The following is a 22,091-nucleotide window of genomic DNA, read 5'->3' as shown; positions in this document are numbered from 1 at the left end:
CCACAAGAGAGACCCCAAAAAAGCACTTTGAAAAATGGGTGAAAAAAATCAAAGTGGGGATACAAAATCCAAAACTAGCGAAATAGCCTTTGGGGGGGTCTGGAAGTATAGGGGAGGTGTATTTTTGATTGCAGGTGTTTGCTGAAGGTGCGTTTTTAGCGCTATTTAATACTTTACTTTAGCAACTTATGCTTACACCCATTTTCATGTACCCCAAATTTGATGGGAATATTTATTTTCCCCCCAAAAAGTTGCAAAATGCTATTCTTCACCACTTGCTGGAAGGCGCAAAATAGCGCCTATTGAGTCCATTTAAAAACCCCAAATACCTTCTGCAGGGCTATTCGGGGGTACCCATAGTGATTCCCCAAGTCAGAGCAGCTTTTGGGGGGTGTCAGGCTGATTTCCCCTAAACTGACAGAACTTTTCGCAGATTTCAGTTGGGCCGAGTCCCGTTTGCGCCAATTCCAAATTGAATGCGGGGATAAGCGGGGACAAGCGCGATACTTTTTCGCACCCAAAACCCGCGATGACGGCGAATAGTCCGGCAATGGACCTTGCGCTCCAAATTGAATACCTGCATGGAAGCATGCTATATAGGGTAGGATTCTGACATTTAGATTTGAGCTAGTACACGCCCCTCCCAAATCTAAGGGATTTATTTACAAAGAATAGAGTTGTAAAACCCAGTGCTTATCATGTTTATTCCCAACATTTAAAAGGTCAATGATTTTATTAGCAAAACACTGCTAGTAGAATCATTGCCCTTTTAAATTTCAAGCATAAACATAAACAGAAGTGCCAGGTTTTACAATCCGATGCTTTGTAACTAACTGCCCGGTTCCGCAGTGCATGCAAATGTTACGTGATCACATGCTGGCGCTGTAAGCCTCTGCCTGATTGACAAGCAGAGGCGTTTAATGCGGGAACAGCCTGCATTCCCGGAGTGGCAAGCCCAGGATCTGTGTCTACAGATGTTGATCCCTGGCCTCACATGTTGGCCAGCCTGCATAAGCTGAGGCTTACTCAGTTGACCGGCGCCATCCAACATCACGACCGATGGTTGCGATGTTAAACCCAGGCTGAGACCTCGGTCGTAGCGTTAGAATCGCAGATGCAGCTAGGGGTGTCAGACGCCTCTTGCTGCATTTGCATTTTAGCAAGTGCGGAATTGCAAAGCTGCTTGTGTTTTCTGCTGAATTACCCCCTAAACCCCTAAATCTCTTTGCACATGGTTTGCTAAGGTGCAAAGTTTTACTACTTTGTTCCCAACTCTTAATCAGCCCCACAATGAGTATTATAACAGGAGTGTGACTAGACGGCTAGTCAGGACTGGGTCATGCCAGGACTTTATTAAAATGTTTTATTCACACCTATACTTTGTTTTTTAACTATTTTGTATAAATAAACTATAGTAAAATAATGTGTGAGTCAGCTGATGTCTCTGTTATAGAAAATTAAACATGGGAAACTTAACTGTTGTACATCTACAAGAAGTAACATCACTTTCACACCAAGAGGAGATGTGATCATTTCCAGGGTCTGTCCTCTTCTGTATCATTACATACAGTAACCCTCATCATGTACGTGACCTGCACCACAGCAGGCAGAGCCAGATTAGGGGGAGATGTACTATCGTGGCACTTATCATGCCGCTATAGCTATTCCTGCTTCGCAGGAAGTAGTAACGCCGAGATGTATTAACATCTTGGTCACGGGAGTTTGAATAGGGAGAGAGGGACAACAAATAGGGAAGGGATACAGACACAATCACTCAGACAACATAGGCCCAGACCCCATAAACACAGGTGAACAAGATCATCAACCATAAAGATTAATCAAACATAGACCAAGGAATTATGAAAGACACATTTGTTAGATTTGGGTGTAGGGCTCAGAACCAGCAGGAACACAGCTACAACCCCAAACACGCACAAAAGATAACTAGAAGCATTAGAGAAGTATGTAGGGGAGGGCAGGGACAAGGGCACAATGCCAAAAGCAGTATATACACCCACTCTGATGTCTGCGAGCAGCACCATACTGTCACAGAACCAGGTCACTCACTGAGGGTTCTCTGATCACTCCCATTCACGGCCTCAACAAATATATTTGTCATGAAGGTGTACCTTAGGAAGCATCTCATGAACAATAAAAGGGTCCTCCAAACAACAGGACGTCTATATATATATATATATATATATATATATATATATATATTAGGGATGTGCAGGCTCGGATAGGTTCGAGTTTGCACGCCGAGTTCGGATTTTTCCCTCCAGAAAACGGAACTCAGAAAGAGGCAAAACGTCATCATGCATGGACAAACGTCATCATGCATGGACTTTTTATGTTTTTGTGATCTTGAGGACGGGACTCTGCGCAGTCCCGAAACGTCGATCAATTATTTATATAAAGAAATCTTTTGCAAAATCCTGGAGTGACCTGCGTGGGTTTGTACTTGATACTAAGTACTCTTCCAACTGTTTCTATCTATATATATATATATATATATATATATATATATCAAAAAACAAAAATATGAGGGCGCAAATTACAGCAATATTCCAATCATTGAATGGTATATAAAAATATCAAATATTTAACACAGTCAAAGGAATATCCAATGTAGTCTCTTAAAAGAGAAATTTTCAATCAAAGGTAGTCCACTTTTCCTCTTTATAGCACTGGACCAATTCGACGTAGCCCCAAAGACCCACTCACCAAGAAAGACACCCAAGACAAATTGACCCAATGGCCTACTGTTAGATTTTTTCAAAACAATATTTTTATTAAAAACTGTCTAATAGACATATGTATAAAAATGTTTTATTATATAAAGTTCTTACACAATTTCTTCAATACAGAAGGTGGAATGGAACCTGGAATTCAATACAGAAGGTGGAATGGAATACCTTAGGGTATTATTTTGAAAATGACAATGACCCAAAGCATACTGCAAAAGCAACTAAATAGTTTTTAAGGCTAAAACGTGGAATGTTATGCAATGGCCAAGACAATCCCCTGACCTGAATCCGAATTGAGCATGCATTTCACTTGATGAAGACAAAACTGAAGGGAAAATGCCCCAAGAACAAGCAGGAACTGAAGACATTTGCAGTAGAGGCCTGGCAGAGCATCACTAGGGATGAAACCCAGCATCTGGTGATGTCTATGCGTTCCATACTTCAGGCTGCAAAGGATTTGCAACAAAGTATTACAAAGTGAAAGTTAGATTTAGGATTGTTTAGTTTGTCCCATTACTTTTGGCCCCTTAAAAAGTGGGAGGCACATATAGAAACCGTTGCAATTCCTACACCGTTCACCTCATTTGGATGTAATTACCCTCAAATTAAATCTGAAAGTTTGCAGTTAAAGCACATCTTGTTTGTTTGATTTCAAAGCCATTGTGGTGGTGAACAGAGGCCAAAATATGAAAATTCTGTCAATGTCCCAATATTTATGCACCTGACTGTATATGTGATACTGTCACTTAGTATGTATTTACCGTTACCCTGAAAGTCATAAAAAAATATGCGTGTGGTGTCATGCTTACACAGAGATTCTTACCTGTCAGAATAAATTGTGACTTCCTCTATATGCTACTCCGAGATGTGCGTCCTTCATACTTCAGCGGCAATACGCACCCAGCCTCTCCTGATCCGAAGTTTGAGCTTCAATCTCTGCCAAAAATAGACAACTGGTGTCTTGTGGTGCATTCTTTACACTCTCCCATCTGACGGCAATATGCACCCACAACGGTGCTTGTCCAGTCTGTAGCGGGCAGTTTCTGGTTGCACGCACTTCTGCAGCTGGGAAAAAACACTATTAAGGTGTCCATCTTTCAGGGTTCCTAATAGGTTTAGGCAAAATGAAAAGTTTACTAACGCGTTTCACCCATGTTCGGCGTTTTACACATCCTCTATGAACTTAGCTTAATTTAGAACGTCCCACTAGAATCAAATTTTGACACCTTCAGTTGAAAGTGGAAATAAATATATTGGATGTAATCAGGTAGCTGATGGTCTAAATGCCGACCGCTGGCTTCCCGACTGTCAAATCCCGGCAAGGTACTGTTGACAGGCATAGAAATCCCAACGCCTCTCATTAGACCTACGCCGGGAGCCCAACGGCCGGCATGCCGAGCGAAGGTAAGCTGGGCGCAGACAGTCGCCGGGGGGAGGGTTAGGTGTCAGGGTCCTAGGAGGACTTAGCGTTAAGCACCCCCTGAGAGGGTTAGGTTTAGGCTAGGGGAAGGGGGGGTTAGGGTTAGGCACCGCGGGGGGGAGGAGAGGGTTAGGCACCCCCCCATTGGGAGACTTAGGTTTAGCCTGCAGGAACGGGGGGGTTAGGTTTAGGCACTAAGGGGGGAGGTTAGGGTTAGGCACCCCTAAGGGAGGGTTAGGGGGGGAAATAGGGCTAGTTATACTTACCTTATTAGCGATCGGGATCTTCACCCCTGCAGGGCATTCGCTGTCGGGATTTGAACCAGCGGCCATGCGGCTGGGGGTAATACCTACTGCACCCAAATATATTATGTGTAAGATACAATGCCGGTAGGTCCGGAGCATGTGCAGAGCCAAAACATGAAAGATACACTATGCAAACAGAGCATCAGCCCCACAATGTCTAAGTACACATTTGGGTCAACCCTGTAAACACTAGTTATAGACTAGATATATTTTACTCTAATAAATGTACCTGTCAAACAGCATTAAAAGAATGGTTTGTGCACAAATATAAATAGTGATATTATTACCACACCCCTTTCCTTTTTTCAGGCTCGTGTCTTCTGTACGCCCATAGTCCACCATGGGGCGCCAAAATCTATCTTCGCTTACCAAAAAAATAAGGCTCGGGCCGGCCCTGAATGTATAAAAGGTATAAGGTATAAATGCAATGCAATGTGACAGTCTTCACAAGTACCACTATTTTTGAAGTACACACCCTGTATAGAGGGTTGAGGAGAAAAACAGTGATAGTTATAACTGATACTCAGAAATAAAAGGCAGTATCAAACAGCAGCTAGCACAAGTCACATACAATGCATATGCAATTAAAATCGCAATGAGCTCTGAATCAACTGACCAACATCCAAGGCTTGGTAGGATGTAGAGTACTATATACCTCACCCAGGGGAGAGGTATACAGGGAGACAACCCAAACCTTCTGAGAACAACAGCTTCAGCAGAGCACCGATGGTGGACTCTGAGCGTCTCAAATACCCGAGGCGGATAGGAGGAGCAACCCAGACGCGGGAATACTTTTCGTAGGGTCTGTGTCTGGGGAGGAGCGGCCGGGGGTGAGCCTACCTCCCCTAATTTGCATCAACCTACCAGCTACACTGGCCTTATGGCAGTAGATGCGTCTACTACCAATCCCCGGTGGCAGACGATAAGGCTCCGGTGGTCTAGTGAGTACGCGGGGGAGAGGCCAGGCCTTCACTGCCGCATCTTCCTTGCGTCTCCAGTGCCGGGAGCAAGGACTGCCACACGCGATTCCCCGTAAACAAGGAATCGCCTTACCTGACATCTCTGTGCGTCCGATTGCAGTCCGGGCCTCCAGCGTCACGTCTAGCTAAGCTCCGCTATGACCCTCCAAAATCACCAGAGACGTTACTGGTGTTGCGGCATCGGCAGAGGTAGAAGGAGTCGTAGTGCATGCGTCTTATTAGGATGCTCAGCACTGCTAACCCAGTAAAATAGTAAACTAAAACAAATCATAAAATAAAAGCTTGGGACTGTTAGAGCAGCCCCCTGTTCAAAAGGTGCATCTGAACTCCTGCTGAGCACTAAACTAAAAACTGAATGCTTGTGGCTGGGGCGGGGTATATATGGAGGAGGACCAGTGCATTCTGGGAGCTAAAGCTTTGACTGTGTGGTGCCTGGATCTCTCCAACCACATACCCAAAGGTAGTTCCTGTAGACCTTATGGACCCTGAAGAAGAAATTTCCTTGTATAATGCAGAATTAAATGTAGGGTTTAAATCAAATTGTGCAACGGCTGCATTTTAAGTAATGATGTCATATATTTGCTTGCATCCCAACTATGTAAATCAGTATTATTCTACTGGTGCTCCTGTAAGAAATGACTGCTGGCCAGCCACACCGAGTCCCTGTACAGAGCCCTCTACCAATGGTAACATCAACTTACTTTGAGATATAATTCTTCTGCATCAAAAAGGCAGATACTCCACATAGATTCCACAGGATGTTGTGTAATGCCCAATCCAGCAAGACATCCATTGAGACATAGAAGTAATGTTTCATCATGGAGGTAAAATGAGGTTCACCATCCCCGAGGTGGCTGAGGCTCCATGGTCTGTGTGTCAGAGCAGTCACTACATTCATGTCTGCTTGTCTCATCTGCAAACATGAAATCAATTTAGGATGATGTAGAAAGGAGCTCATATGCCACACACATCTCTTTACAGGAGACACAAATACAGCCGGAGCATTATGGAAACCTTTCTACTGGTAACTGTGATTTAAGAGTTTTACTATATTGCATTCTGTAGGTCAGGAAGGTCTGAATTAATCATATGCCAGCAATACATGTATATACACTAAAGCTGGGTACACTATGGGCCTGATTCAGCTTGGATCACAGTTGCTTATACGCACGCAATCGGCCGATTGTTGCGTTCTGTGCATGCATCGCAGTGCGAGTGCGTAAACCTGTCATTGCGATTGGGACTGTGATTGCAGTGACCACGTAGACCCATCGCACAGTGATTTACAGGAAGTGCCGTTTGTGGGTGGTGATGGGGGGGGTCAGCCGAACGCAGGCGTGCCAGTGCGTTTCAACGCCGTTGCATGGGCATGTATAAACTAATCATGGTGATACCATAAGCAGCCTCTGGCCTCATATCGTGCGCTGAAGTAAGCAAATCCTGAGTGAGGTCTGACCTGCCTTAACTCTGCGTATGGGTCTGATGGTACTCGGCTGTACCGATATTTTCACAGTCTTGCTAACCATTACGGATGTGCGTGTAAGGTAAAATGGGCGTCCTTATGTAGTGCTGCGGTGCCATTGCGATTGCTATGGATTACCATACCTTCGCACTGAACTGCGTGCGTACGCTATATATATATATATATATATATATATATACGGTATATACATACATTTATATATATCTCTCGTATATTGTGTTAGAAATTATAATATCTTTTTTGGTCAGCGCTCCCAAGATTGTTGTCGACAATTACCATTAGCTGCTACTTTAGGAGGTATCCCAAACTCCTTAATGAGAAACAAATATTTAATTGGGTATGAGGGGAGGAAGAACAGAGGTATGGGTAGAAGTGGGAGGGGAGGGAAGACTGGCAGGAAGGAATCAGAGCGCTTTGTGGTAATTGATGTAATGTAATATGTGGATGTGAATGAATAATCATTGTAATGGATTAATGAATACTTGTTTATATGTATACGTATAGAACTACATTTTCTGAAAAAGATTTGGTGGGCAAAAACTGTAGGCAGGTTCTTGCTTAATAATGTCTTAATGTATAGTCCATATGTTCCAAATGTAAACTATTGTCTTAATAGATAATTGATATATTCCGAATACAAACTGGTGGGCAAAAACTTTAGGCTGAAATTAGAAAGTTGATTAGATGCTCCCTGTGACCTATTAGGTGATATGGCCCGCGATTGTTACTTATACTGATGGGTAAAAACTTTCGGCCGGGTGTTGGATGTAGTTCCCATAGGACTTAGCACAGTCTCCTCAGCATCTTTAAATATACTTGGTTAGGCATCTTGTGAGGGTTGGTGATTAGTGTGATGTCCCCAATAAGTGCAAACCTCAAGGATAATAAAATGCAGTATCAGGGTGATATGGACACAATAGTGCAGCTGGTAAGTGAAGATTTTTGTTTACTTACCCTATGTTGCTGCTGATCCTTCTACCTCCCGTTAGTCTGCCTCCTTGGTTCAGGTAGCGTGCAAGTAAGGGGCTGGATAATGCTAATTATAGTATGCACTACTTATAAAAAATATACACTTTATTTTACAATATACAGCAAATAAAACAGCCTGCAGATTTAATAAATAGAAATAATGAGGTAAAAAGTCAATGTCCTGTGTGGGCAGTTCCAACGCATTTCATCCCATATAGGGATACAGAGAGAAAAACTAGTGCAGCCCAATACTCCCATATACAAAATACTGAACCTCACATGTCAGCAATATATGTAAAGATTACATACAGAACCTGAGGAAAAGAATAGAAGTATCAACCTCCTAGACCTTTCAACATATAGTCTGGAAACGGACAATAACAGCCTAGAATCAGATGACAGCTTCTCTATATAAATGTGGTACCTACATCAAGGTGCACCAAGTAGCAGCCGCCTCAACAGGAGACACCAGGAGTCACCCAACTCCCCAATATAAATACTACAATAAAAAATGCCACCCAGAGTCTGGCGCTACAATTCATATAATATAGTCACTGTTATGAGTCTCAATGTTCGTAATAAGCTGATGTTCTTCCAATATAGATCTTCTTAGATTCTACTTTTTCTCATCACCGTGGATATGTGGAGACAACAATAAAATAACGGCAATACCTTCCTTACAACAAAAAGGTCAGATTCCAAAGTCGGAGACCCAACGTACCATCTTCACTATAGGTATAGGAGAGTGGAACCCGTAAAGGTATCTTTTAATCCTCTATGTGGGGAAAGGTCACCCTTCACAACTTAGATCCATGTGCTTCCTCACCCAAAAGTGTCTGGAGGAAATTAATAAGGGCGTACCCAACTCACACTATCATATGAACTTCAAAAGGTTTCTGTAAAGATGAGCATACCATACTCACTTCTGCGCACACTGGATAACACTCCTAAAGGTATCTATTATGTGTCTCAAAAGGAACGATTCCTCATGAATTCATATCCAGTATTAACATGATGAACATTTATTCCATATAACCAAACAGGCAGTGATAAAACAGTCATAAAAACAGTCCAAAGAAGAAATTCAGAAATATCTTATAGGTCACCTTGTAGATGTGAAGTGGACCCAGTACCTTCTTCCGGATAAAGGAAACAGCGGTTCCAAGGTGAGCCAAAGGTATTCCAAGAAAACATAGTGATAAAAAATGGCAAAGAGAGTCCCACACCGACGCATTTCGACCTTCCTGGTTTTTTTCAAGGTGTACTCTATCTGCCTCCCAAGCTTCATTAAATACTCCTACCACTACCCCTACTAACACTTTGGTTATTAACCATATTATACCATCCATGGCCAGATATCTTAAAGGGACATAAGTCTCAGGAGGAGCGGTGAGTGATCTCACTGAGGCTATAGTAACAGCTTGTCTTTCAGGCTCCGATGATCCATGTTTTTTTGTATGTATATGAAACACAATTGACTCTCTCCAACTATATCAATTCACCAGTATTTTTGCATATATACCATTTTTTTTGAAATAGTGATCACTATAGAATAAAACAGTATCCTTGATATCCACAATATTGATATTTATTTATTTTCTATAGAAGGTTACCTTATATTGTGGCTAGGAGTATGCTATATTAATAAGCAGCTATTAAATGTTGTATTATCTTTTTTTTTTAATAAAAAGTTCTCAAATAATTGTCAGATAGTTGTGTAAAATTGACAAAATTGTCTTTGCTATAAGCATTTTTAATAAATAGATATTTTATGGTAATGGTTTTGTGAAATTCTTCACAAGTGTAGCACTGTGCAAAGTACTGTTCTCTTTTTTGACTATTGGGCCATCCACAGCTGCTCTTAGAGGTGATTAGGGAAATGCCTACCTCCCAGCGCCTAGTGAAAATCTCTACTCTAGTTGTATCTAAACCATTATTAACCACCAGCAGGGCCTAGACAGTATCAAATATTTTTGGGAATAAGACACAGAGATCGATAATGCACAAACCACTTTCATTTTGCAAGCCATAGAGTTCATCATCACACATAATTATATGTGGTTCGAGGATCAATTCTTCTTACAGCGCAGAGGCACAGCCATGGGAACCAAGTCCGCCCCGAGTTACGCGAACCTCTGAGTCATTGGGAGGAACATCACATTTGGACCAATTGCGAGCTTGGGGCGAACTTGGTTCTCTGGAAATGATATACTGATATACTGGCAGGGAGGTAAAGCGTCATTACAACAATTCCTTAAACACTTAAACAATAACAACAGGAATCTAGTCTTCACCTCAAACTATAGCAGAATTTCTAGACCTTGACATTTTTATTAGGGACTCCCAAAAAAAATACAATATGAGAGAAGTAGAAGAACCTTTCAATAAACTGAAAGAAAAACCTAGAGAGGAGTTACTGGGCAATTCAATGAAGAAGCAGGCTAATGAAAACAACAAGGTCTACTTTATAAAAAAATACACAGGATCATCACAGAAATAAAAAACATTCTAAGATAACACTGGCATATTTTACACATGGACAATAGTCTAAGGGAAATACTACCAAAGGCACCAGCTTTAAATTGGGTGCTTTTCGGAATACTACAACAAAAACTCATTCACAAACCATTTGAAAACCAGTAAAGATACCAAACAAACCACAATAGAGGGACATATACTGTTGTATCTAGAGGCTTCTATCATTGTGGAAGATGCAAAAATTGCAAATAAATTAATTATAGATGCACGAAGCCCACAGGCCATTTTCAATCTAAGCAAATATACAAGAATTAGGGAGATGTTGACATGCTAAGGAACAATATACAGTGAGATTATGTCCACCACAAAATGGCCACCGCAATAGATGAAGAAAGAAGCCCAAATTATATCTATAGGACACAGAGTCCTGCTTAGCCTTGAGGGCTGGAATTCCTTGGCTGGATGCGGCCGGGTGGTTGCCTGAAGGGCTGGAGGAGCTGGCTCCAAATGTGGCTTAAGAGCCAATTAGTTGTGGTGCAGCCTTTGGGCTGGTAGCAGCCCCGGGCTGGAAAGGCCTGTGGGCCAGTAAGTGGTGATGCGGCCTTTGGGTTGGTAGCAGCCTTTGGGCTGGATGAGGCCTGTGAGCCTATAACTTGAGTTGCGGCCTTTGGGCCGGTAGCAGCCTGTGGGCTAGATGAGGCCTGTGGACCTACTATATGAGATGCGGCTTCTGGGCCAGTAGCAGCCGCTGGGCTGAGTTGCTGCCTTGAGGGCAGGAAGACTTTGGCAGGATGCGGCCTTGGGCCAAGACACAGTCACTGAGTAAAGCTGCAGCCTCTGGGCTGAAGGACTTGGCTAGGAGATGCTGTGATGCGCCAGTGTCGCCGGGATGACACAAGCGGTCGTACACCGGATTGCGTACTCAGGACGCCCAGGTGCGCTTAATTCCGCCGGGATGACACAAGTGATTGTACACAGGATTGCATATTGAGGACGCCCAGGTGTGCTTAATGCCGCCGGGATGACACAGGCGGTTTGTACACAGAAAGACGTACTCAGGACTGTAGGTTGCGCACTCTTGACTCTGAGTGCGGCCTGTGCCGCCTGGATGACACAAACGGCAGGGAGTGCAGATGCAGACTGTGCCGCCTAGATGACACAAATGGCAGGAACAATAGAGCTGGCTGGATACTGGAACTCGACTGTAAACAGGAGACCAACAGAAACCGGAAACACGTGAAACGCTATCACCGTCATGGAGTGAAGGGCTGGCTAGAATTTAACAAACACAGGGCCCAACCAGAGCAAGCCTCCCTAATGAGAGACTATTGAGCACCTGGGTTGTGCAAAGACAGGAGAATCAATTAGTGCACACCTGATACTGCACACAGTCAGGCAGTAATTAGTGCAGAGCCCCAGCAGCAACCAAGACTAGAACTGCAAACAATATGCTGCTACCACAGATCCTAAAAGGAGGAAGGAGGAGACTTCAGCAAACGCTTGCCTGGCATTCACCCCACACAGCATTGGCAGCACGGCGGCTTGTGACACACGGGACCAGTAATGTCCCAACAACCATACAGAAAGAGGCCACACATGCGCACTAAGAAGATCAGGACGTCGGTGGATAACGCAATTGCTTAATTAAGGACTGTAAAGCAAGGAAACAGGGACCATTTAACCAGGGAATTCCAAACCATCCCCAGAATGCAGGAAACTTTCAGAAATCGCCTGCTCACATAGTGGCAGTAAATGCTCTATTGGAGCAGGACAGCTTGCTCTAGGGGTCAGGTCACACCTGTAGTCTACAGCCAGTCAGGTTAACTGAGAGTACTAGGGAAGAACCTGTAATAATGGTTGATGTAGCTGGTACTAAACATACTTTTCATGTAGACACAGGGGCGACCAGATCAGTGATAAAATCTCCATCCACTTTACAAGTGACCTGCAAGACAGTACCAGCAATGGGCGTAACGGGTAATTCCATTCTCCTGGCAGCGGTGGCTCCTACTAACCTGCTGGGAAGGGATTTGTTGTGTAAAATGGTATGTGTCATTTATTGTACCCCTGATGGTATATTTTTAGATATCCCAGAGAGAGTTGCACATGAGGTAAGGGATATATTGGACACTCCACAAAGGTTAATGTTTCACTCTACCATTCTAGAGCAAAGTCCATCACAGGTAAAAGAGATGTTATCTCAAATACCGGGCTCCCTTTGGACCAAAGATGGACAGGTTTAGTTGCAAATGTAGCTCCTGTAATGATCAACTTAAAGGTGGGAAGACAGGCTCTAAATATCCATCAGTACCCTTTAGAGCCAGAGGTGGAGTTAGGGGTGTATCCCATAATTGAAAGATTGCTCCAGCAGGGGATTTTAGTCCATACAGCTAGTGTAGCCAACAGTCCCATCTTTCCTGTGAAGAAGAGTGGTGGGAGGGGTTATAGGCTAGTACAGAACCTTAGAGGGGTTAATAAGGTAGATTAGAGCCAATTCCTTGTAGTGCCAAATCCAGCTGTCATTCTCATGCAGATCCCACCAAATGCAACCCATTTTACTGTCATTGACCACTGTTCTGCCTTCTTCTCTGTCCCTCTTCATCCTGACTGTCAGTATTTATTTGCCTTCACATACAAAGGGGTACAATACACATGGACACAATTGCCCCAGGGCTTCATAGACAGCCCCAGTATCTTCTTCCAGGCCTTACACGACTGTTTACAAATTTTTCAACCCGCCAATGGATCTATTCTAAATCAATATGTAGACGATTTATTGTTGTGTTCTGATTTGTTTATGTCATGTTTAAATGATACTAAACTACTGTTGCTTCATCTCTCACAGACAAGACACAAGGTTGCTAAGGACAAATTACAGCCATGCCAGACCAGGGTTAAATACTTGGGACACTGCCTAACCCAGGGCCTACGACATTTGACATACGACAGAATACAGGCCATACAGACCATGACACTGCCGCAGAACCAACAGCAAATCCGTACCTTCTTGGGCATGTGTGGATACTGCAGATCATGGATCCCAGGTTTTTCTATTTTGGCCTTACCTTTGCACGAACTGGTATCATCCTCAAAACCCGACCGTGTCAAACACACTGAGGAAACAGAGCAGGCTTTCCTTAACCTTAAGGATAGTCTGACAAGAGCACCTGCATTGGGAATACCAGATTACAAAAAATCATTTGATTTATATTGTACAGAGGCTAATAGTTGTGTGGCAGGTGTCCTCACACAAAAACATGGTGATGCTAGTAGACCCGTACCATATTACAGAGCACAATTGGACACTGTGGCAAGATCACTCCCAACGTGTTTAAGAAGTGTAGCAGCAACTGCTCTATTGGTCAGTAAGAGTGAGGATATAGAATTAGGCCATGATATGATTGTTTATACACCCCATGCTGTATCTGTTTCCTCAGCTAGGTTCACGAAATGGGAATTAGCTCTAATAGCACCTGCAAATATCACCATTAAACGGTGCTGTATGTTAAACCCAGCAACGTATTTACCATATGTGCCTCAGGATGCACAAAAGGTGGAGAGTGGTGAGTCGCAGGTGGAAGGTGAGTTCTGCAGGTATATTGATGCACATGATTGTATGGAATATTTGAATCAGACCTTTACTACAAGACCTGACATATGTGATACACCTTTAGAAAATGTAGATGTGGCATTTTACACGGATGGGAGTTATCATAGACAGACTGACGCTGGAGAGTTATGTACAGGTTATGCTGTTGTAAATAACGAGGATGTTATAGAAGCCGAACCCCTTGGTCCACCTCACTCGGCCCAAGTGGCTGAACTGGTGGCATTAAGGAGAGCGTGTGAACTGGCAAAAGGTAAGTCAGCTAATATCTACACTGACTCCAGGTATGCCTTCAGGGTAGTGCATGATTTTGGAGCTCTTTGGTGTCTGAGAAATTTTATGACAGCAGCAGGCACACCAGTAGCACACTCATACCACATAAAAGGACTGTTGACAGCAATTCAAAAACCAAAGGCAGTAGCCATCATTAAGTGTAAAGTCCATACATGTGAGGATGATTGGGTGTCACTGGGCAATAACAGGGCAGACAAAGCTGCCAAATGGGCATCAGGTTTAAGAGTGAACATGCCAATTGATCAAATGATGATGTTTCAAACTATTGATATGCAGAAATTAATTAAGATGCAAAATTTGTGTTCCATTCAGGAAAAGACAGTCTGGAGATCTAAGGGATATGGGCAAGAGTCCTCTGGACTCTGGAGAGATGGACAAGGTAAGCCGGTGGCACCCATGGCATACTATTGAAGCTTGGCTGAGGCAACGCACGGTCTGACTCACCAGGGAAAGCAAGGTATGTGCAAGTTGGTCAGGGCATATTGGCTTTTCCCAAGCCGAAAAAAGGGCAATATCCTGCTTGACATGCTTGAGGAAGAACGTTGGAAAAACAATACCATCCGAGCCATCTCACATCCCTCCAACAGACGGACCTTTTCAGGTGATACAAATTGTTTTCATCCATTTACCACCCTGCAGGAATCTGAAGTATGTATTGGTTTGTACCGATGTGTTTTCCAATTGGGTAGAGGCATATCCAGCTGCCACTAAAACTGCTGTGTTTACTGCTAAAAAGATTGTTCAGGAATTTGTATGCAGGTAGGGTATCCCTAGAATCATAGAAAGTGATGGGGTACTCATTTCACCGGAGATGTCTTCCAGAACATGTGTAAGTTGATGGGTATTAATAGTAGATTTCACACCCCTTACCGACTGCAAGCCAGCGCCAAGATGGAGAGGATGAACGGTACTATTAAAAATAAACTGAGTAAGATCATGGCAGAAACTGGATTAGGTTGGCCAGAAGGTTTACCGCTAGTCCTTCATAGCATCAGGACAACTCCTCTTAATCTGTCCCCCTTTGAGATACTGTTTGGTAGACAACCTCATTTGATTATAAGTCCACAGGAAGATTTGAAAAGTAACAACGAGGTTACTGTAAGGTATCTTATAACAATGAGTAAACAGTTGAAGCAGCAGCAGCAGAAACTGAAATTGTTGTCACCTGATATGCCAGAAACAAACTGTCATGATGTGAACCTGGAGAATTTGTTATGATCAGAAATTTTTTACGTTCAGATTGTCTGACAGATCGGTGGGAAGGTCCGTATCAAGTGTTGCTGACAAGTACGACATCCTTGAAAGTGGCAGAGAGATACCTGGGTCCATTCCACTCACTGCAGAAAGGTCAACTATCCGGTGGAGATACAAGGCGGAGTCAGGGCAGATAACGTGGACCTGTCGATTGTGAGCTTGTTCCGGGAGAGTTAAAGACTGCAGTGAGATACCTGAGCTAGGGAAATTTGCAGCTCACTATTCCAGCAATGGAATGACAGGCTGAGTTTGCGTTCCTGTTTTCTTCCAGAATTCTCATCATCCTTGTTGGTTCAGGATGTCCTGTTTCTGTAATGGTGGGCAGATGATGGAGGGAGAGGTCGATGGTGATATCGCTGGATTAGAGTCGGGAGAAGGAGCAATGCAGTCACAAGGGCGGTATCTGAACAAACTCAGTACAGTAATTGCTAAGAGATCTGTTAGCCTAGAAACTTGGAGACAGTGTGAAGGTTTATCATCAAAGGAATATTGTATATGTGAGTTTTGTGGGTCCCTAGTTGATGAGAGATGCACCCAACGGTGCCAACCTAAGTATAGCCAGTATTGGGGTGGGTATCCTTTAGAGGATTATCATACCATGGTGGGCAAAGTTTTAAACCAGACTGACTGTTGGGTGTGCTCTCACGTTCCTCAGGGACAGCATAATGTAGGGTTAGTGCCATTTCCATTAAATGTCTCTGAGGTTTTAGAATTGCAACAAGAGAAGATGCTGGATGGAAAATTTCTTATGTCTAAACCACCTCATTTTAAACTCCACCAGTACCAAGTAGATAGATCACTTTTGTGATTGAACATCACCAACTTCAACAAACCAGGAAGTTGGGAGGTGACTGGGAATAACCAGATGATGAGCTTCTTACTAAGAGCTGATAATGAACCTATAAATTTGTAATTTTTACGCACAATTAGATTAAGTGGGAGACACTTCCGGTATCAGTATACATGTAGTGACACCAAAGAAATGGTTGGTAGGGTACCAGAAGGGTACTGTGCCAGAGTTATACAACCAGAAACGTGTGTTAGTCAGATGGGAGAACTAGAGATAGGATCATTTGCTAGGGAAATGTGTTTAATGATTATGATGCATTCTTTTCCTTACCTTCTCCCCAATGATGTGTATTTTATATGTGGAAGGAAATCGTATAAGTGGCTCTCTCCGAGTCCAGAAGGTTTATGTTATCTTGGAAGGGTACTCCCAGAGGTTATGACTCTTACACATGGTGAAATGCTTGGTATTAATAAAAACACACCATCACCATATCTTCACACACGGGGCCTGATTCAGACCCGCTCGCGAGCGCTGAGCGCTCGCAAGTGGGTCGATGTTGGCCCAGTGCACATGCGCATGAGGAAGCCGTCACTATGGGTCTCGCTACAAAGGGGCGTGCTGTCGATGGTGAGTGACAGCACGCCCCCTTTGGTGGGCGTGCCGGGGGTGTGGCTGCCCAGACGGAGGCGTTCCCATGGGAACACCTAGCGTCTGGAGCAGGCCCCACTGACATCACAAGTGATGTCAGTGGGAGTGCTCTCGGCTCTGATAGAGCCAAAAGCACTCCAGGGCTTGAGGCAACGAGACCCTACCACAAGGGTCTCATCGCAAGCCCGCCACCCACAGCTATGCGAGCGGCCAGGAGGCCTCTATAAAAATTAAGAGGGACGGCCCTGATTCAGAGCGAGCGCTCTGTCAGAGCATCCGGCTCTGAATCAGGGCCACAGTATGAACACAGAGACAAAAGAAACATGATACCTGGTGATGTACATAAAGAGACACAGTTGATTAGTGAAACAACTGGCTTTCAAGTTTTGATAGCATTAGATCCCACCAGAATCGCTCGGGGTACTTTAAATTTTAGATACATCCAAGACCTTGCTAAATGAATAGATAATATCACCGAGATGTATGATGACATATTTAGGTACACAGGTAAGGAGTTACAGGTCTACAAGAAAGAACTTGTGCAATATAGACTAGTATTAAATAATTTAACAGCTGTCACTGGAGAGTACTGTGTGACTTTAGCCACCCAATTTGGTGTAAAGTGTTGCACGTATATTACAAATAACACTAGTGACCCCAAGGAGGTGATAGACCGGAAAATGGACGAAATTCTGCAGCTAAAATGGGAATTTCAGAAGAACCATAATGCTTCAGTGGCTGAAGTAGAGGAAGAGGTAGAAGAGTGGTTCTCTTGGTTGAACCCAGTGAAATGGTTCTCCGGTCTAGGAGAGTGGGTTCAGGAAATGGTTGCTAGTGTAGGGAAACTCCTGATGCTCATATTGGTTGTCATCTTAGTAATTGGCTCATGTGTCAGATGTGTTCCTACTGTGTTGAAGTGTGGAAAATGTAATGCTAAAGTAAACCGGGAGAATGAAATCATGATGGTGGTAAGCAATGATAGTATGAATGCCAAGGTAAATGAAGAACTGCATTACAATCCTGAACTAGAATGTACCATCAGATGATGTATAGATTTAGCCATGCATGAAATGAATTATTAAATGTTATTTTAAACATCATAAATAATGTAAGTCCCTATCCCTTTCAAGACTTCCTTTATAGGTTAGATGCATCCCCACATCTTTCCCATGAACTTCCAAGATCTGCGGTGTGTGTATAAGGGTAGTTTTATGTCCCTCCCAGGGACACATTATTGATGGTTTAATGACCACATTGTGCCATCCCATAATATAACATGTGATAATATTTCATAGTGTAAGCCTGAATAAACTTTAAGACCAGAGTGTGATAGCATGTTGTTTGCTATCAAAGGGTGGACTGTCGAAGCCGGATGATTGGCTGAGACCAGATCTCTAGTTAATATCGGGAGACGCCATCTTATGTTGCCCCTGACATCGCCATCTTGCGTCGTCAGCATGAAACCATTGTGTGCGATGCTAATATGCTATTATTAGCATCGTGCGACTGCATTGCTACCACATATTGTTAAAAGTCCTACCATACCCCATACGCACATTTAATCATAAATATAATATACAAGATGCACAGCGCACAGTTGCGCTGTTTATCAAAGCACTCTACACATAAAACGCACCACGCATACTAGCAACTATACGCAATATTCTCATACTTATTACATATACCAAAACTTATAAAAAGGTTCCTCCACATTAAAGGCTTAATATTAGAGTTTATATTATGTTGTGAAATGTAATGTATACGATATTTAAGGTACATAAGCTAGTAAACATATCATGTTTGGTACCATTCTAAAGCACTGTTTGTTTGCAGATTTCCGGTTTGACCCGCAAGGAAATCGCATCATGTGTTCACAAGATATGAACAATATGAAAATAGTGGTTAAAATGTGAAAATGTATGAAGTGTTTTTTTACTAGTTTAAACCAGTTCTTCAGCGGGTAAACCACACAAAGCAACATCTGAGGAACTGGGACATACCCCTAGTGATGCTATATGAACTGTCCAATGACCTGCATCATACCAGAATGTCCACGAGCAAGATCCAAAGGAAACCTGTTAATTAGTTTCTTTGTTCTTGGAGGGTATATAGCTTGCATACTGGTTCTAGTATACAGCCATTCTTTCTTGGATGACCACAGACTTCTGGACTGATGACTGTTTGTTGGGACCAGTGCACACGTGTATGTATTGGACTGTATCATATTCTGTATTTCATTGTCTTTGCGCTAATTGCGCTAATCCTGCTGGCAGAATATGGCCAGTGAAGATCTAAAGTTGTGAATGTGAAACAATTTTCTTTTCTCAGGCGGTGGCCATTTTGGTAAAGACATTTTCAATAGTATACATGCAAGCGTGCAGATCGGCCCACCTAACCATCGGCCCTTCTGGCATATGCAGAAGTGCCAGATGGCCAGTCCGGCCCTGTATGCATTCAATCAGATGCTTTTACTCTATAATAATCCTCTACATATTATCAGAAACATCTACAGACCCCCCCCCTTACTAAAGTGCTAATATATATGTATATATAATTTGCCACTATGTACTTTTTTGTTATTTCCTTACTCCATTATGTCTAATATTATTGTTTTATTTTGGCTTGGTTTTAGCTGCCTACCATCCCTGTATAGTTATTGCATTTGGGTCTGGTACTCTCCCTATCTTCCTCATTCCCCTAATTTATTTATATATTAATGTCTTTACCTCTCTACCCTTTTCTCCTATGTATTTTTTCATTTGGGGCTGGTTTTCCTTTACTCCCACATTTTATATAAATTATTTTCGTTTGATTCAATGTTATCAACAGATAGCAAAGGAGTACAATCTAATTGAGGATTAACTTGGTGTTATCAAATTTAGTCCCTATTCATCACTGTTAAATTATGTTTTCTCCCAATTCATCCCTCCAGTTCATCCCTGTGAGTGGCAGCTGGTCTGCTGGTTGACTCAATCTTTTTAGCAGATTGTTTCAGCAAATGTATATCTGAGATCTGCTGCAAAAATAAACAGGTATGTAGGCATATATTAGGTGTTTAATCTGTGACCAGGTCTCCAGTAAAATTGTGGCAATAGTCTATTCTGGAAATGGATCAACAGAGGTTTGGACAGTTATGTAACCATCTTAGTTATGCAGCATCACATTTTATGAATAATTTGCTGAATTCACGGTCTCTATATTAAAAAACTGCAAATTTAGTGGAGGGAGGTGTCTGAAAAGGTAAGGATGACATGTCAAAACTTGTTATATAGTCCTTACCTTAGGATGGTATCCAGATTTGATTTCTAAAGGTGATGTTGTTGATTAGGACATTTTTGGAAAATGTATTCTAAAGTCCTTTTTGGTAGTTGTTATCAAAAGTCACTTAAAAGAAGAAGGAACTACACAGAGAATATCAATGTAGGACAAAATGTCACCACAAAATGGCTGCCAGTAGCTGGACATTCTTTACACTGGGCTGTGACCTGCATTGTGACATCACAGTGCATGCAGGCAGCAGCTGGAGATGGATGTAGCTTAGATCAGCTCTAGGCCCTACAGTACCTGCCACATTTATATAACATGATTAGAATTAGGAAATTAAGAAATAATTGGTTTTGATCTTTTTATTCTTTCTTTCAATTTTCACTTGTTTGAAGGCATTACTCATTTGCTATATTTTTTAGCTTTAGTTATTTTCTTATAGCATAATATATATTTATGTACTGTAAATATTCTCCCCCCTTTCTTTCTGGCATTCTAATCCCAGCTTATTTGAAAGCGTAACCTGGTGTATGGCAGACGTATTTGCGTTTCTTATGGGGAGCTATATTTGTTTCTATGTTTGTATCTTTTATATTTTCCTTTTAAAGTAATTATAAAATTGGGAAAATCATTTGCAGTTTCTTAAAGACTAGTCATCAAATCCATCTATTGTATAGCTGGTTGCAAATGTGCATTCAATCAGATGCTTTTGTTCTACAGTATATTAATCCTCTACATGTTATCAGTTACATCTACAGATCCCCCCCAGCACTAAAATGCTAATATATGTGTATATATATTTAAATTGCCACTTTGCAGTTTTTCTGTCATTCCTTCTCCAATGGTTCCCAAACTGTGCGCCATGGCACCCCGGGGTGCCTCGGGACACTTGCTGGGGTGCGTCAGGTTGTGGTCCAGCACAAAAATTCTTTATAGTCAATGTAATGTAAATATGTGCACAAACAGAAGCACAAACCTGTCCAACACTATATAACCAAACCTAAGGATGACAGGTAAGCTCAATTTACTTCACTGTACAGGTCGAGTCTCCCATATCCAAATATTCCGAAATACGGAATATTTTTAGCCTGAGATAGTGAAACCTTTGATTTTTATTTTTTTTTAAATATTTCTTTATTGAAGCACAACAAAAAACAATCAAAAATATAAGCGATACATAGATTCAGTCAGAGATAATATTAACAATTATATCTCGAGATTTACACATTAACCTATCAATAAATATTTTCATCAATATATCACTGTGTTTACAGTAAATAAAACAATATAATATTAACAAACAAACAAAAGAAAAAAAATTACAATATAATACAGTTTGATATAGTGTAAAATAGCTTGAGCCCGGGTTCTTGGTATCCCCTCATTAATCAGATACATTAAGACAAACAAATCAGAGGGTCATTCCCACAAATTTTTTTCGTACCAGAGTGTACCAGAGTGTTTTGTACCAGAGTGTGGTCCTAAAACATTTTGTTAATTGTTCTTTCAATGATTGGGACAATGTTGCAATGTAACTTTCCCAAGTGGAGAAAAATTGTTCTGTAAACTTTTAATTCTGTAGTGTGGCTCCCAGCCACTCCATTCGAAAGATGTGAAAACGTTTTCCCTGAAACATTGTTAGTGAGGGTGCAGTAGTTTGTAACCACACTTGCAAAATGCATTTCTTTGCTACCGCTGAAACAATAATTAGCAATTTTTTAACCCCTCTAGATACTTTAGTTTCATTAGGTGTGATGCCAAATATGGCCCATTTGGGTGTTAATGGCAAACAATCCACCAGATATCTATTGACATAGTTTCCCACCATAATCCAAAATCACCGTATAATTGG

The sequence above is a fragment of the Taudactylus pleione genome, unplaced genomic scaffold (genome assembly GCF_031769625.1).
Source record: "Taudactylus pleione unplaced genomic scaffold, aTauple2 ptg000184l, whole genome shotgun sequence".
In the NCBI taxonomy this organism is placed as follows: Eukaryota; Metazoa; Chordata; class Amphibia; order Anura; family Myobatrachidae; genus Taudactylus; species Taudactylus pleione.
Note: the sequence above shows the minus strand (reverse complement) of the source record.